This window comes from Heptranchias perlo, chromosome 17 (genome assembly GCF_035084215.1).
Source record: "Heptranchias perlo isolate sHepPer1 chromosome 17, sHepPer1.hap1, whole genome shotgun sequence".
Classification (NCBI taxonomy): domain Eukaryota; kingdom Metazoa; phylum Chordata; class Chondrichthyes; order Hexanchiformes; family Hexanchidae; genus Heptranchias; species Heptranchias perlo.
The window spans coordinates 3,583,636-3,599,882 of record NC_090341.1 but is presented as its reverse complement, the minus strand read 5'-3'; positions in this window follow the sequence as shown (position 1 = coordinate 3,599,882).

The following is a 16,247-nucleotide window of genomic DNA, read 5'->3' as shown; positions in this document are numbered from 1 at the left end:
TGGGGCCATTCGGCCCATCGTGTCGGCCCCAGCTCGAAGAACAACCAGGTGCCCATTCTAATCCCAAGTTCCAGCACCCGGTCCGTAGCCCTGCAGCTTACAGCACTTTAGGTGCAGGTCCAGGTACTTTTTAAAAGAGTTGAGGGTCCCTGCCTCTACCACCAATTCAGGCAGCGAGTTCCATACACCCACCACCCTCTGGGTAAAAAAGTTTTTCCTCATGTCCCCTCTAATCCTTCTGCCAATCAGCTTAAATCTATGTCCTCTAGTTCTTGATCTCTCCGCTCGGGGAAACGGGTACTTCCTGTCTACTCTATCTGGGCCCCTCATAATTTTGTACACCTCAATCAAGTCTCCCCTCAGCCTCCTCTGCTCCAAGGAAAACAACCCCAGCCTATCCAATCTCTCCTCGTAGCTGCAATTTTCAAGCCCTGGCAACATTCTTGTAAATCTTCTCTGCACTCTCTCCAGAGCAATTACGTCCTTCCTGTAATGTGGTGACCAGAACTGCGCACAATACTCCAGCTGTGGCCTTACCAGCATTTTATACAGTTCCATCATTACACCCCTGCTTTTGTATTCTATACCTCGGCTAATAACGGAGAGCATTCCGTATGCCTTCTTCACAACCTTATCTACCTGTACTGCCACCTTCAGGGACCTGTGCACATGCACTCCAAGGTCTCTCACTTCCTCCACCCCTCTCAATATATTCCCGTTTACTGCGTATTCCCTTTTACTGTTTGCCCTCCCTAAGTGCATTACCTCACACGTCTCCGGGTTGAACTCCATTTGCCACTTTTCCGCCCACTCCACCAACCCATTGATATCTTCTTGGAGTCTACAGCTATCCCCTTCACTATCAACTACACGGTCAATTTTTGTGTCATCTGCAAATTTGCCAATCATGCCCCCTACATTCAAGTCCAAATCATTAATATATACCACAAACAGCAAGGGACCCAACACTGAGCCCTGTGGCACACCACCGGAAATGGATTTCCATTCGCAAAGACATCCATCGACTTTTACCCTTTGTTTCCTGTTACTGAGCTAATTTTGGATCCAATTTGCCACATTTCCCTGTATCCCATGAGCTTGAATCAGCGAAATCGAGCTGCAGAATAGAATGTAATAGTTTCTTTTTTTTTGATATTGTTTAGCGTGGTGACCTGGTGCAGTTTTATCAATACAGCATTTTCCCAATCCTCCTTAGATATGGGGATGGTGCCGGAGGACTGGAGGATTGGAAATGTCATACCCCTGTTCAAAAATGGGGAAAGGGATAAACCCGGAAATTACAGGCCAGTCAGACTAACGTCGGTGGTGGGGAAACTTTTAGAGACAATAATCAGGGACAAAATAAATTGGCACTTGGAAAAGTCAGCACAGATTTGTTAAAGGAAAATCATGTTTGACTAACTTGATTGAATTCTTTGATGAAGTAATGGAGAGGGTTGATGAGGGGAGTGCGGTTGATGTTGTGTATATGGACTTTCAAAAGGCATTTGATAAAGTGACACATAATAGACTTGTTAGCAAAATTAAAGCCCGTGGGATTAAAGGGACAGTGGCAGTGTGGATACAAAATTGGCTAAGGGACAGAAAGCAGAGAGTAGTGGTGAACGGTTGTTTTTCAGACTGGAGGGAAGTTTACAGTGATGTTCCCCAGGGGTCAGCATTAGGACCACTGCTCTTTTTGATATATATTAATGACCTGGACTTGGGTATAGAGAGTGTAATTTCAAAGTTTGCAGACAACATGAAACTCGGAAATGTAGTAAACAATATGGAGGATAGTAACAGACTTCAGGAGGACATAGACAGACTGGTGAGATGGGCAGACACATGGCAGATAGAATTTAATGCAGAGAAATGTGAAGTGAAACATTTTGGTAGGAAGAATGAGGAGAGGCAATATAAACTGAATGGTATAATTTTAAAGGGGGTGCAGAAACAGAGAGACCTGGGGGTGTATGTACACAAATCGCTGAAGGTGGCAGGACAAGTTGAGAAAACTGTCAAAAAAGCATATGGGATCCTGGGCTTTATTAATAGAGGCACAGAGTACAAAAGCAAGGAAGTTATGCTAAACCTTTATAAATCACTGGTTAGGCCTCAGCTGGAGTATTGTGTTCAATTCTGGGCACCACACTTTAGGAAGGATGTCAAGGCCTTAGAGAGGGTGGGGAGGAGATTTACTAGAATGGTACCAGGGATGAGGGACTTCAGTTGCGTGGAGAGACTGGAGAAGCTGGGATTGTTCTCCTTAGAACAGAGAAGGTTAAGGGGAGATTTGCTAGAGGTGTTCAAAATCATGAAGGGTTTTGATAGAATAAGGGGGAAACTGTTTCCAGTGGCAGAAGGGTCGGTAACCAGAGGACACAGATTTAAGGTGATCGGCAAAAGAGCCAGAGACGACATGAGGAAAAATTTTTTTTACGCAGCGAGTTGTTCTGATCTGGAATTCGCTGCCTGAAAGGGCGGTGGAAGCAGATTCAATAATAACTTTCAAAAGGGAATTAGATAAATACTTGAAGGAGAAATATTTGCAGGGCTATGGGGAGAGAGCAGGGGAATGGGACTAATTGGAGTGGGACTAATCCAAAGAGCTGGCACAGGCACGATGGGCCGAATGGCTTACTATGATACGATGATTTTTAATCAGGGTTTCCGGTCCCCCACCTGTGAGTAAGCCGATTTTAAAATCACTGAAAATGACTTAAAAAACGACACTGAACCATTTACCAGTTTCATTGGTGTACACTAGTCAGTTTCTTAGTAAATTCACTATTTTGTGATATGAAAATCTTTTTAAACGTGCCGACTGGTGCCTGTGCGTCTGAGGGAATGAGCCCAATTTGATGAGCCTTCCTGAACCAGCCCAATCATCGGACTCTCCAATGTTGACCTGGGGGCGTGGCCAGTTTTGTGGGCGGGGCCTGATTCGGGCAAATTGAACCTTGAACCAGCGGAAAAGATGGCGGAAAACACGATCGTAAGTGGTTTCGGGCGTAACTCACTTACGTTTAAAATTGCCCCGATCTTTTGCGCCGATTTTCCGGCCGATTCTGCCCGGGTTGCGTTGACGTAACCAGCGGTAACAAGCAGAACTCGACCCTTTGTGTTTCACAAACAAATTAACGGGTGAAATTACTCTCCGCGGGATTGGAAACGAGCGATAGGGTGAGGAGGAATTCTACGTGAAGGCACCGCAACGCTGGCTACCAACATCAGAGTCACCAAGGCCCGGTGACCATGACAACAGCCTGCTGCAAAATTGCTCCCTGTGGTGAAGGGTTCAAATCCAGGGGTCAGAGGTTAAAAATGAGGTGAATTGGGAGTAAGAAGGGAATTCAGGGGGAAATTTTTCACCCAAAGGGGAACTTCCTTGCCAGGCAAAGATATTGAAGCGGGTGGTGTAAATGGGGTCAAGAGACGTGTTTCTGGAGAGAGAGGGGATTGAGGGATATGGTGAGGAGGTGGGTAGGTGGGGTTGAGGGATAGGGTGAGAAGGTGGGTAGGTGGGATTGAGGGATATGGTGAGGAGGTGGGTAGGTGGGGTTGAGGGATATGGTGAGGAGGTGGGTAGGTGGGGTTGTGGGATAGGGTGAGGAGGTGGGTAGGTGGGGTTGAGGGATAGGGTGAGGAGGTGGTAGGTGGGGTTGAGGGATAGGGTGAGGAGGTGGGTAGGTGGGATTGAGGGATAGGGTGAGGAGGTGGGTAGGTGGGGTTGAGGGATATGGTGAGGAGGTGGGTAGGTGGGGTTGAGGGATATGGTGAGGAGGTGGGTAGGTGGGGTTGAGGGATAGGGTGAGAAGGTGGGTAGGTGGGATTGAGGGATATGGTGAGGAGGTGGGTAGGTGGGGTTGAGGGATATGGTGAGGAGGTGGGTAGGTGGGGTTGTGGGATAGGGTGAGGAGGTGGGTAGGTGGGGTTGAGGGATAGGGTGAGGAGGTGGTAGGTGGGGTTGAGGGATAGGGTGAGGAGGTGGGTAGGTGGGATTGAGGGATAGGGTGAGGAGGTGGGTAGGTGGGGTTGAGGGATATGGTGAGGAGGTGGGTAGGTGGGGTTGAGGGATATGGTGAGGAGGTGGGTAGGTGGGGTTGAGGGAGAAGGTGAGTCGGTGGGGTTGAGGGATATGGTGAGGAGGTGGGTAGGTGGGGTTGAGGGATAGGGTGAGGAGGTGGGTAGGTGGGGTTGTGGGATAGGGTGAGGAGGTGGGTAGGTGGGGTTGAGGGAAAAGGTGGGTAGGTGGGGTTGAGGGATAGGGTCAGTGGTAGCACTCTCACCTCTGAGTCAGAATGGGATTATGAGAATGGAACCCATTGCTATAGTGATGGTAATTAATACCCTGTAGGTTTGAGTTGAGCGAGGGGCTTTAAGAGCTCTATTTCTTTGAACTGGGGGGTGAGAGCAGATTGCACTAAATTCCCTGAGCATCCATTACCCAATAGAACAGGACAGGGTGAGGACCAACAGCTGGTCACCACCCTGACCTCTTGGTCTGGGATGTCATGAGTTAGGTATCCTGCTCTCCCTTTGATGGAAGCCATGGCACTCTCGCCTCTGAGTCAGAAGGTTGTGGGTTCAAGTCCCACTCCAGAGACTTGAGCACAAAATCCAGGCTGTCACTTCAGTGGGGTACTGAGGGAGTGCTGCACTGTCGGAGGTGCCGTCTTTCGGATGAGGCGTTAAGCCGAGGCCCTGTCTGCCCCTCTCAGGTGGACGTAAAAGATCCCATGGCCACTATTTTGGAGAAGAGCAGGGGAGTTACCCCCAGTGTCCTGGCCAATATTTATCCCTCAACCAACATCACTAAAAACAGATTATCTGGTCATTTACCTCATTGCTGTTTGTGGGATCTTGCTGTGCGCAAATTGGCTGCCGCGTTTCCTACATTACAACAGTGACTACACTTCAAAAAAACGTACGTCATTGGCTGTAAAGCGCTTTGGGACGTCCAGAGGTCGTGACAGGCGTGATGGAAATGCCGGGTCCTTTCTCTGGCGCCAACGATTAACGACCAACTTCCACAAACCGCGGTAGATAAAAGATACGCACTTGCACCAGGTCCATGATCATTCCGGCCGCCACCATCCCCAGACCGGACACCAGGAAGGGAAGCAGCACCTGGGACGCGATGGTCAATCCGTTCTCCGGCCGGAACCCGATCGGAAACTTGGCGAGTTTGCAGGTGAATCGCCTCAGCTTGTTGCCGGAGAACCAGAACTCCAGCTCCAACTGCGTAACTACCATGGCCCCCCCTTCAATGTCTCGCGTGCCCCCCTACCGCACGCTAACCCATAACCACAAGGCAGGAGGGAGCGGCGAGCGGAGAGAACGCTTCTCAAAGGACGTCCCGCCAGCGGTAAACTGCTCGCCCCACAAACGAGAGAACAAAGATCCCGGCCTTGTTTAAAGAGGGAGTTTGTTTAGAAAGGAGACCTGGTAGGATTTGCCCCCTTATTCTTACGCAGTTCGGTGCCCATTCCAGGAGCTATTTCTGGGAGAAACAGGCTCTTTCCATCGTTCCATCAGACTTCAGGTCATCCTTGTCTCCTGTGCCAATTTGACAACAAAGTCTCTCCTGGGGATCGGTGAGTCACGCAGAATCTGGAAACAAAAATGAATCCTTTCCTCTAACAGGCCAGGGTCAGAAAGACTCGCTTCTAAATCACTGACTGGCTCCTGCCTCTGTGCAGCTAAGCAGGGCTTATATTTTTTTTTGCTTATTTCTTATAGTGCTGCCAACCTATGACTCAGAGAATTCCATTACGCTCGATGCTGTAGGTCTCCGAAACAGATTATCTTAACTCCTGTCGTCACCCTGAGCTGCCAACCAATGCTCTCTATCCTGGACCTGTTCTGCAGCGTCATCAACTGGGTACTGTGTCAACATAAGGGCTGGGACACTGGAAAAGGGGGCTGGCGCACTGGAAAAGGGGGGCTGGGACACTGGAAAAGGGGGGGCTGGTAAAAACAGATTGTAAGAGCTTCTACAACTTTGTAAAAAGGAAGAGAGTAGCAAAAGTAAACGTTGGTCCCTTAGAGGCTGAGACAGGAGAAATTATAATGTGGAATAAGGAAATGGCAGAGATGTTAAACATTTTGTATCTATCTTCGAAGTAGAAGACACAAAAGACATATCGGAAATAATGGGAAACCAAGGGTCCAATGAGAGTGACGAACTTAAAGTAATTAATTTTTTTTTATTCGTTCGTAGGACGTGGGCGTCGCTGGCGAGGCCGGCATTTATTGCCCATCTCTAATTGCCCTTGAGAAGGTGGTGGTGAGCCGCCTTCTTGAACTGCTGCAGTCCGTGTGGTGAAGGTTCTCCCACAGTGCTGTTAGGAAGGGAGTTCCAGGATTTTGACCCAGCGACGATGAAGGAAAGTTGATATATTTCCAAGTCGGGATGGTGTGTGACTTGGAGGGGAACGTGCAGGTGGTGTTGTTCCCATGTACCTGCTGCTCTTGTCCTTCTAGGTGATAGAGGTTGCGGGTTTGGGAGGTGCTGTCGAAGAAGCCTTGGCGAGTTGCTGCAGTGCATCCTGTGGATGGTACACACTGCAGCCACGGTGCGCCGGTGGTGAAGGGAGTGAATGTTTACGGTGGTGGATGGGGTGCCAATCAAGAGGGCTGCTTTGTCCTGGTTGGTGTCGAGCTTCTTGAATGTTGTTGGAGCTGCACTCATCCAGGCAAGTGGAGAGTATTCCATCACATTCCTGACTTGTGCCTTGTAGGTGGTGGAAAGGCTTTGGGGAGTCAGGAGATGAGTCACTCACCACAGAATACCCAGCCTCTGACCTGCTCTTGTAGTCACAGCATTTGTGTGGCTGATCCAGTTAAGTTTCTGGTCAATGGTGACCCCCAGGATGTTGATGGTGGGGGATTCGATGATGGTAATGCCGTTGAATGTCAAGGGGAGGTGGTTAGACTCTCTCTTGTTGGAGGTCATTGCCTGGCACAAATGTTACTTGCCACTTATCAGCCCAAGCCTGGATGTTAGAGTCATAGAGTCATAGAGTTATACAGCACGGATAGAGGCCCTTCGGCCCATCGTGTCCGCGCCGGCCATCAAGCCCTGTCTACTCTAATCCCATATTCCAGCATTTGGTCCGTAGCTTTGTATGCTATGGCATTTCAAGTGCTCATCCAAATGCTTCTTGAATGTTGTGAGGGTTCCTGCCTCCACAACCCTTTCAGGCAGTGAGTTCCAGACTCCAACCACCCTCTGGGTGAAAAAGTTCTTTCTCAAATCCCCTCTAAACCTCCCGCCTTTTACCTTGAATCTATGTCCCCTTGTTATAGAACCCTCAACGAAGGGAAAAAGCTCCTTAGTATCCATCCTATCTGTGCCCCTCATAATTTTGTACACCTCAATCATGTCCCCCCTCAGCCTCCTCTGCTCCAAGGAAAACAAACCCAATCTTCCCAGTCTCTCTTCATAGCTGAAGCGCTCCAGCCCTGGTAACATCCTGGTGAATCTCCTCTGCACCCTCTCCAAAGCGATCACATCCTTCCTGTAGTGTGGCGACCAGAACTGCACACAGTACTCCAGCTGTGGCCTAACCAGTGTTTTATACAGCTCCATCATAACCTCCTTGCTCTTATATTCTATGCCTCGGCTAATAAAGGCAAGTATCCCATATGCCTTCTTTACCACCTTATCTACCTGTTCCGCCGCCTTCAGGGATCTGTGAACTTGCACACCAAGATCCCTCTGGCCCTCTGTCTTGCCTGGGGTCCAGCTCTTGCTGCATGCGGGCACGGACTGCTTCATTATTTGAGGGGTTGCGAATGCAACTAAACATTGTGCAATCATCAGCGAACATCCCCATTTCTGACCTTATGATGGAGGGAAGGTCATTGATGAAGCAGCTGAAGATGGTTGGGCCTAGGACACTGCCCTGAGGAACTCCTGCAGCAATGTCCTGGGGCTGAGATGATTGGCATCCAACAACCAAGTCAACAACCAAATGAAGTCAATGGGAATCAGGGGGAAAATTCTCCAGTGGCTGGAGTCATACCTAGCACAAAGGAAGATGGTAGTGGTTGTTGGAGGCCAAACATCTCAGCCCCAGGACATTGCTGCAGGAGTTCCTCAGATAGTGGATGCATTGGTTATGATCTTCCAAAATTCCCTAGATTCTCGAACGGTCCCAGTGGATTGGAACGTAGCAAACGTTACCCTGCTACTGAAGAAAGGAGGGAGAGAGAAAACAGGGAACTACAGGCCAGTTAGCCTGACATCAGTCGTCGGGAAAATGCTGGAATCCATTATTAAGGGAGTGGTAACAGGGCACTTAGAAAATCATAATATGATTAGGCAGAGTCAACATGGTTTTGTGAAAGGGAAATAGTGTTTGACAAATTATTAGAGTTTTTTGAGGATGTAACTAGAAGGGTAGATAAATGAGAACCAGTGGATGTCGTACAGTGGATTTTCAAAAGGCATTCGATAAGGTGCCACACAAGATAAGGGCTCATGGGGTTGAGGGTAATATATTAGCATGGATAGAGGATTGGTTAACGGACAGAAAACAGAGAGTAGGGATAAACGGGTCATTCTCAGGTTGGCAGGCTTTGTTTTATTCGGTCATGGGATGTGGGCATCGCTGGCAAGGCCACCATTTATTGCCCATCCCTAATTGACCTTGAGAAGGTGGTGGTGAGCCGCCTTCTTGAACTGCTGCAGTCCGTGTGGTGATGGTTCTCCCACAATGCTATTAGGAAGGGAGTTCCAGGATTTTGACCCAGCGACAATGGAGGAACGGTGATATATTTCCAAGTCGGGATGGTGTGTGACTTGGAGGGGAACGTGCAGGCAGTGTTGTTCCCATGTGTCTGCTGCTCTTGTCCTTCTAGGTGGTAGAGGTCGCGGGTTTGGGAGGTGCTGTCGAAGAAGCCTTGGCGAGTTGCTGCAGTGCATCCTGTGGATGGTACACACTGCAGCCACGGTGCGCCGGTGGTAAAGGGAGTGAATGTTTAGGGTGGTGGATGGGGTGCCAATCAAGTGAGCTGCTTTGTCCTGGATGGTGTCGAGCTTCTTGAGTGTTGTTGGAGCTGCACTCATCCAGGCAAGTGGAGAGTATTCCATCACACTCCTGACTTGTGCCTTGTCGATGGTGGAAAGGCTTTGGGGAGTCAGGAGATGAGTCACTCGCCGCAGAATACCCAGTCTCTGATTTGCTCTTGTAGCCACAGTACTTATATGGCTGGTCCAGTTAAGTTTCTGGTCAATGTGACCCCTAGGATGTTGATGGTGGGGGATTCGGCGATGGTAATGCCGTTGAATGTCAAGGGAAGGTGGTTAGACTCTCTCTTGTTGGAGATGGTCATTACCTGGCACTTGTCTGGCGCATATGTTACTTGCCACTTATGAGCCCAAGGCTGTAACTAGTGGGGTGCCGCAAGGATCAGTGCTTGGGCCTCAGCTATTTACAATCTATATTAATGATTTGGATGAGGGGCCTGAGTGTAATGTATCCACGTTTGCTGATGATACAAAGCTGGATGGGAAAGTAAGCTGTGAGGAGGACACAAAGAGCCTGCAAAGGGATATGGACAGGTTAAGTGAGTGGGCAAGAAGGTGGCAGATGGAGTATAATGTGGAGAAATGTGAGGTTATTCACTTTAGTAGGAAGAATAGAAAAACAGAATATTTTTTAAATGGTGAGAAACTATTAAATGTTGGTGTTCAGAGAGATTTGGGTGTCCTTGTACAAGAAACATTCGGCATGCTTGGTTTCATTGGTCAGAACATTGAATACAGGAGTTGGGATGTCTTGTTGAAGTTGTACAAGACATTAGTAAGGCCACACTTGGAATACTGTGTACAGTTCTGGTCACCCTATTACAGAAAGGATATTATTAAACTAGAAAGAGTGCAGAAAAGATTTACTAGGATGCTACCGGGACTTGATGGTTTGACTTATAGGGAGAGGTTGGATAGACTGAGACATTTTTCCCCTGGAGAATAGGAGGTTTAGGGGTGATCTTATAGAAGTCTATAAAATAATGAGGGGCATAGATAAGGTAGATAGTCAAAATCTTTTCCCAAAGGGGCATAGATTTAAGGTGAGAGGGGAGAGATACAAAAGGGTCCAGAGGGGCAATTTTTTCACTCAAAGGGTGGTGAGTGTCTGGAACGAGCTGCCAGAGGCAGTAGTAGAGGCGGGTACAATTTTGTCTTTTAAAAAGCATTTGGACAGTTACATGGGTAAGATGGGTATAGAGGGATATGGGCCAAGTGCAGGCAATTGGGACTAGCTTAGTGGTATAAACTGGGCGACATGGACATGTTGGGCCGAAGGGCCTGTTTCCATGTTGTAAACTTCTATGATTCTATGATTCTAAACACAAAACGTTAGCATGCAGGTACAGCAAGCAATTAGGAAAGCAAATGGCATGTTGGCCTTTATTGCAAGGGGGTTGGAGTACAAGAGTAAGGAAGTCTTACTACAATTGTACACGGCTTTGGTGAGACCTCACCCGGAGTACAGTGTACAGTTTTGGTCTCCTTATCTAAGGAAGGATACGCTTACCTTAGAGGCAGTGCAGCAAAGGATCACTCGATTAATTCCTGGGATGAGAGGGTTGTCCTATGAGGAGAGATTGAGTAGAATGGGCCTATACTCTCTGGAGTTTAGAAGAATGAGAGGTGATCTCATTGAAACATATAAGATTCTGAGGGGAATTGCTGAGAGGTTGTTTCCCCTGGCTGGAGAGTCTAGAACTACAGGGCATGGTCGCAGGATAAGGGGTCAGCCATTTAAGACTGAGATGAGGAGGAATTTCTTCACTCAGAGGGTTGTGAATCTTTGGAATTCTCTACCCCAGAGGGCTGTGGATACTGAGTCATTGAATATATTCAAGGCTGAGATCGATAGATTTTTGGACTCTAAGGGAATCAAGGGATATGGGGATCGGGCGGGAAAGTGGAGTTGAGGTCAAAGATCAGCCATGATTTTATTGAATGGCGGAGCAGGCTCGAGGGGCCGTATGGCCTACTCCTGCTCCTATTTCTTATGCACTTATGGTACACTGGAAAGGAACTGATAAAACAAGAACAACAACAACTTGCATTTATATAGCGCCTTTAACGTATTAAAATGTCCCAAGGCGCTTCACAGGAGCGATTAGCAAACAAACTTTGACACCGAGCCACATAAGGAGATATTAGGACAGGTGACCAAAAGCTTGGCAAAGAGGTGGGTTTTAAGGAGCATCTTAAAGGAGGAGAGAGAGGTGGAGAGGTTCAGGGAGGGAATTCCAGAGTTCAGGGCCTAGGTTGCTGAAGGCACGGCCGCCAATGGTGGAGCGATTAAAATCGGGGATGCACAAGAGGCAAGAATTGGAGGAGTGCAGAGATCTCGGAGGGTTGTAGGGCTGGAGGAGGTTACAGAGATAGGGAGGGGCGAGATAGGGAGCGGGATTTGAAAACAAGGATGAGAATTTTAAAATCGAGGTGTTCCCAGACCGGGAGCCAATGTAGGTCAGTGAGCACAGGGGGGTGATGGGTGAACGGGACTTGGTGCGAGTTAGGATACGGGGGGGCAGAGTTTTGGATGAGCTCAAGTTTACGGAGGGTGGAAGATGGGAGGCCGGCCAGGAGAGCATTGGAATAGTCGAGTCTGGAGGTAACAAAGGCATCGATGAGGGTTTCAGCAGCAGATGAGCTGAGGCAGGGACGGAGATGGCTGACGTTATGGAGGTGGAAGTAGGGGGTCTTGGTGATGGAGCGGATATGGGGTCGGAAGCTCAGCTCAGGGTCAAATAGGACGCCAAGGTTGCGAATGGTCTGGGTCAGCCTCAGAGAGTGGCCAGGGAGAGGGATGGAGTCGATGGCCAGGGAATGGAGTTTGTGGCACGGACTGAAGACAATGGAAAGAGGTTGGTATAATGGAAAAGGGGCTGGTGCACTGAGCTCCCTCCCCCTGAGCTGAAGAGATGGGGAACTTCCTCTCCTCTCCTCTCTTCTCACTTCCTTCTTCTCCACTCGTCTCATCCCCTCATCCTCCCACTCGCCCACTCGCCCCATCCCCTCCTTTCCTCCTTCCTCGATGCACCCCTTCCCCTCTGAACTCTGCCACTCATTGCTGTCTCCAACTCCCCTTCCTCTGACTGGCTTCAATTGTCCCCCGCCCACTTGACCTGAACCCTCCGTCTGGGCTCCACCTGCTCGAGCCCACTTGATCGCAGACCTTGATGGAGACTCTCTGAGCCACGGAACAAGAACGGGCCCGATAGACAAGAGAGAAAGACTCTGGAAAACGTCCGTACGATTGGTTGGACAATCACTGACCTGAACAACATCGAGGACAAATCCAGCCATCACCATCCCCAAACCTGCCAACAAGTACGGGAGCAGAACCTGGACACAGATTTTCAAGGATGATTCTTCCTTCTGTTTCACCACAGCCACTTTCTCCTTCGGCCGTTCCCGGGCTGCCCAGTCCGTCCCAGGGCTGAGTTTCCCATCGAGCTGCCTGTCCTCACCCTTCGCTCTCAGCTTTTGCTCAGGTCGTTCCCCGTTTCTCGACCTCCTTTCTCTTTTCCTTCTTCGTGTCTTCCCTTCTTCCATCTTGCCCTTTAAAAGGATCAAATAAAGAACAATTAAAATGTGAAATTCAAACACGGTCCGCTGCCTAATGTATAATACACACAGGGCCTGTGCTACATCCACCACACACAGGACCAGCCGCTCTACGCAAAATAGGAAGGAGAAACTTCGCAGGGCAACGCGGACGGGAGACTAATTATATAGTTCGTTCAAAGAGCCAGCACAGGCACGATGGGCCGAGTCGTCAGAACATGGAACTCGCTACCGCAAGGAATGGTTGAGGCCAATAGCATAGATGTACTTAAGGGGAAGCTGGATAAACACATGAGGGAGAAAGGAATAGAAGGATATGCTGATAGGGTGAGATGAAGTAGGGAGGGAGGAGTCTCCTGTGGAGAAGAACAGACTTGCATTTCTATAGCGCCTTTCACGACCTCAGGATGTCCCAAAGCGCTTTACAACCAATTTACTTTTGAAGTGCAGTCACTGTTGTAATGTAGGAAATGAGGCAGCCAATTTGTGCACAGCAAGATCCCACAATTCAGCAATGTGGTAAATGACCAGATAATCTGTTTTAGTGACGTTGGTTGAGGGAAAAATATTGACGAGGACAGCGGGGAGAACTCCCCTTGCTCTTTTTCGAATAGTGCCGTGGGGCCTTTTACGTCCACTGCGGGAGTGCTGCACTGTCGGAGGTGCCGGCTGTCAGATGAGATGTTAAACCGAGGCCCCCTGACTGCCCCTCTCGGGTGAAAGTAAAAGATCCCACGGCCATTGTTTCGAAGAGGAGCAGGGGAGTTCTCCCCCGGTGTCCAGGACCAATATTTATCCCTCGACCAAACGTCACTAAAGCAGATTATCTGGTCATTCTCACAATGCTGCTCGTGGGATCTTGCTGTGTGTAAATTGGCTGCGACGTTTCCCTACGTTACAACACTGACTACGCCTTAAAAAGTATTTAATTGGCTGTAAAGCACTTTGGGGCATCCAGAGGTCATGAAAGGTGCTATATAAATGCAAGTTCTTTCTTTAAATGTGTTTAAACTCACCCCCATACTGGATAGAGTCAATAACATCCCTTTTATTCCAATGCCCAGAATCAAATGTTTCTCTTGTGTGGATGTGTCATTAAATACAACCCCTGGTGTGGCACTGAGCCAATCGGTGCAGGAAGATCCCAGGTTCAAACCCCAGGCAGCTGGGGCTGTGAAGGGGCTATAATTGGCCTCAGTGCCCTAGGTTATATGGGAGAGGGAGAGGATCTGCCAGATTGCCTGCTCCAGATCTCGTGTCCCGGGGCGGGGCGGGGCGAGGCGAGGCGAGGGCAGGCACCGCGATGCCTCACACAGTCAAATATCCCGCCGACTCTCTCTCCTCGGGGGCCGCACCCAAATAACGAACGGCCGGCCGCTCACCACGGAACCCGGAGAGGAGAGAAAGGGGAAAAAGAAACAAGTGCAGTTAACAGTGAGAGAGAGGGAATGGGAGGAATGGAAATAAATAAAGAAGGGAAGGAAGCAGGGACAGATGGAGAGAAAATAACAGGGAGGAGGTGGAGGGAGATATCAGCCAGCTCCGGGGGGAGAGGGGCTCCCGGCTCCCGATCCCGGGCCGGGGAAAGTTTCTAAAGTTCGGGAAAAGTTTCTAAAGTTCCGCCCGACCTCAGGCTCCGGGATTATCACCCGCCCCTTCCGGCTCCGGCTCTTTAAATCTCAATCATGAGGTCTCAGGGTGGCTGGAAACTCTCACTGCCTCCAATCCTCCTCCCACAGCTCGCTCTCTCTCTTTCCCCCCCCACCCATCCTTCTCCTGTCCAGTTGACCGCTAGAATTGGCCTCAGAGCCCCTGGGTTAGAGAAGGAGAAATGAATCAGCCAGGTTTCCTGCAGCTGATCAGTGACTTCTGCTGGAAAGTGTGTGTGATGCCCCCCCATAGTAAATAGCCCGACCACACATTGTCTAACCTGACACATGATGAACTAGAGGGATGCCTGGGGACTCAGTGGAACCCGTACCCCAGCAAGGGTAACAAGGACTCTCAGCGAACCATCCCAGGAAACTCTCAGCAAACTCCCAGCAAACCATCTCAGCCCAGAAGTACAGCTGTGGCAATCCCAGCCCTAAAGCTGCTGACACTTTTACAATGATCTCTACCAGTGTGAAATTCACCAATTTTATCCTCTTGTCCCCTTACTGCCACTAAACACAAAAGGTCGGGCTTACAGAAACATAGAATCATAGAATGATAAAGCACAGAAGGAGGCCATTCAGCCCATCTTGCCTGTGCTGGCTCTTTGAAAGAGCTATCCAATTAGTCCCACTCCCCTCCCTGCTCTTTCCCCATAGCCCTGCAAATTTTTTCCCTTCAAATATTTATCCAATTCCCTTTTGAAAGTTATTATTGAATCTGCTTCCACCGCCCTTTCAGGCAGCGAATTCCAGATCAGAACAACTCGCTGCGTAAAAAAATTTCTCCTCATCTCCCCTCTGGTTCTTTTATCTTAAATCTTTCAGCTTTAAATAATTTGAATCTCACAATTGTCACTGCTTTTTGTCCATATTTCATTGATGCTACTCTTGTCAGTTTTCCCTGAAAATGTTCTCTCTTGTCCCTCCTAAGCTCCAAATCTCCCCCGTCCTACACTCTCCTCCCTCCCTGCATCCTCACCGTGTTGAAATTGAGACTCATCGCACGGGCTCCTCTTCTAACTCACCTCCTTCCCAGAACTTCAAAGCCATGGAAACTCCTCACCTCCCCCAGTCTTCCCATCCTCCTACAACCCAAGCTTAGTGTCGCCACTACTGGAATAACCTAATTTTCTCTCCCACCCTGTACAGCCTCAACACTGGACTGCAGGTCTGGGTCCTTCACCCATGTTCCTCAGTGGGCAGTGCTCTCGCCTCTGAGTCAGAAGGTCGTGGGTTCAAACCCCACTCCAGAGACTTGAGCACAAAATCTAGGCCGACACTCCCAATACAGTACTGAGGGAGTGCTGCGCTGTCGGAGGTGCCGTCTTTCGGATGAGACGTTAAACCGAGGCCCCGTCTGCCCTCTCAGGTGGATCCCACGGCCACTATTTTGAAGAAGAGCAGGAGAGATCCCCCTGGTGTCCTGGGGCCAATATTTATCCCTAACCAACATCACTAAAGAACAGATGATCTGATCATTATCACATTGCTGTCTGTGGGATCTTGCTGTGCGCATATTGGCTGTCTCGTTTCCCTACATTGCAACAGAGACTACACTTCAAGAAGTACTTCATTGGCTGTAAAGCGCTTTGGGACATCCTGAGGTCGTGAAAGGCCCTGTATAAATTTTATCTTTTCCTCAATTAAACAAACAGTTCTTTAAATGGACTAACAGGAATTTTTGCTCAGCCTGTGCTGTACAGTCAGGTTCGAAACAGGATCCAACAAAAACTAATTGGGAAGAATTAACAAGGACCCCAGGGTTACAATTAAAAAAAATGAAAATTTTAAATACCTTTTGGTGGATTTTTGGATTTTTACCAGGCTGACTCAGGATGTGAGCAGACAGTCACCCAGCTCAATCCGATCGACGCCCCCTGTGCGACAGGACACGGGTTATTTTTACTTCAGTTACCGAGTGCCCAGCTTCAGATTTCAGCTCTGTTTGCATATTTCTAACTTGGGTTTCCAAAAAACCCTGAAGACATTTA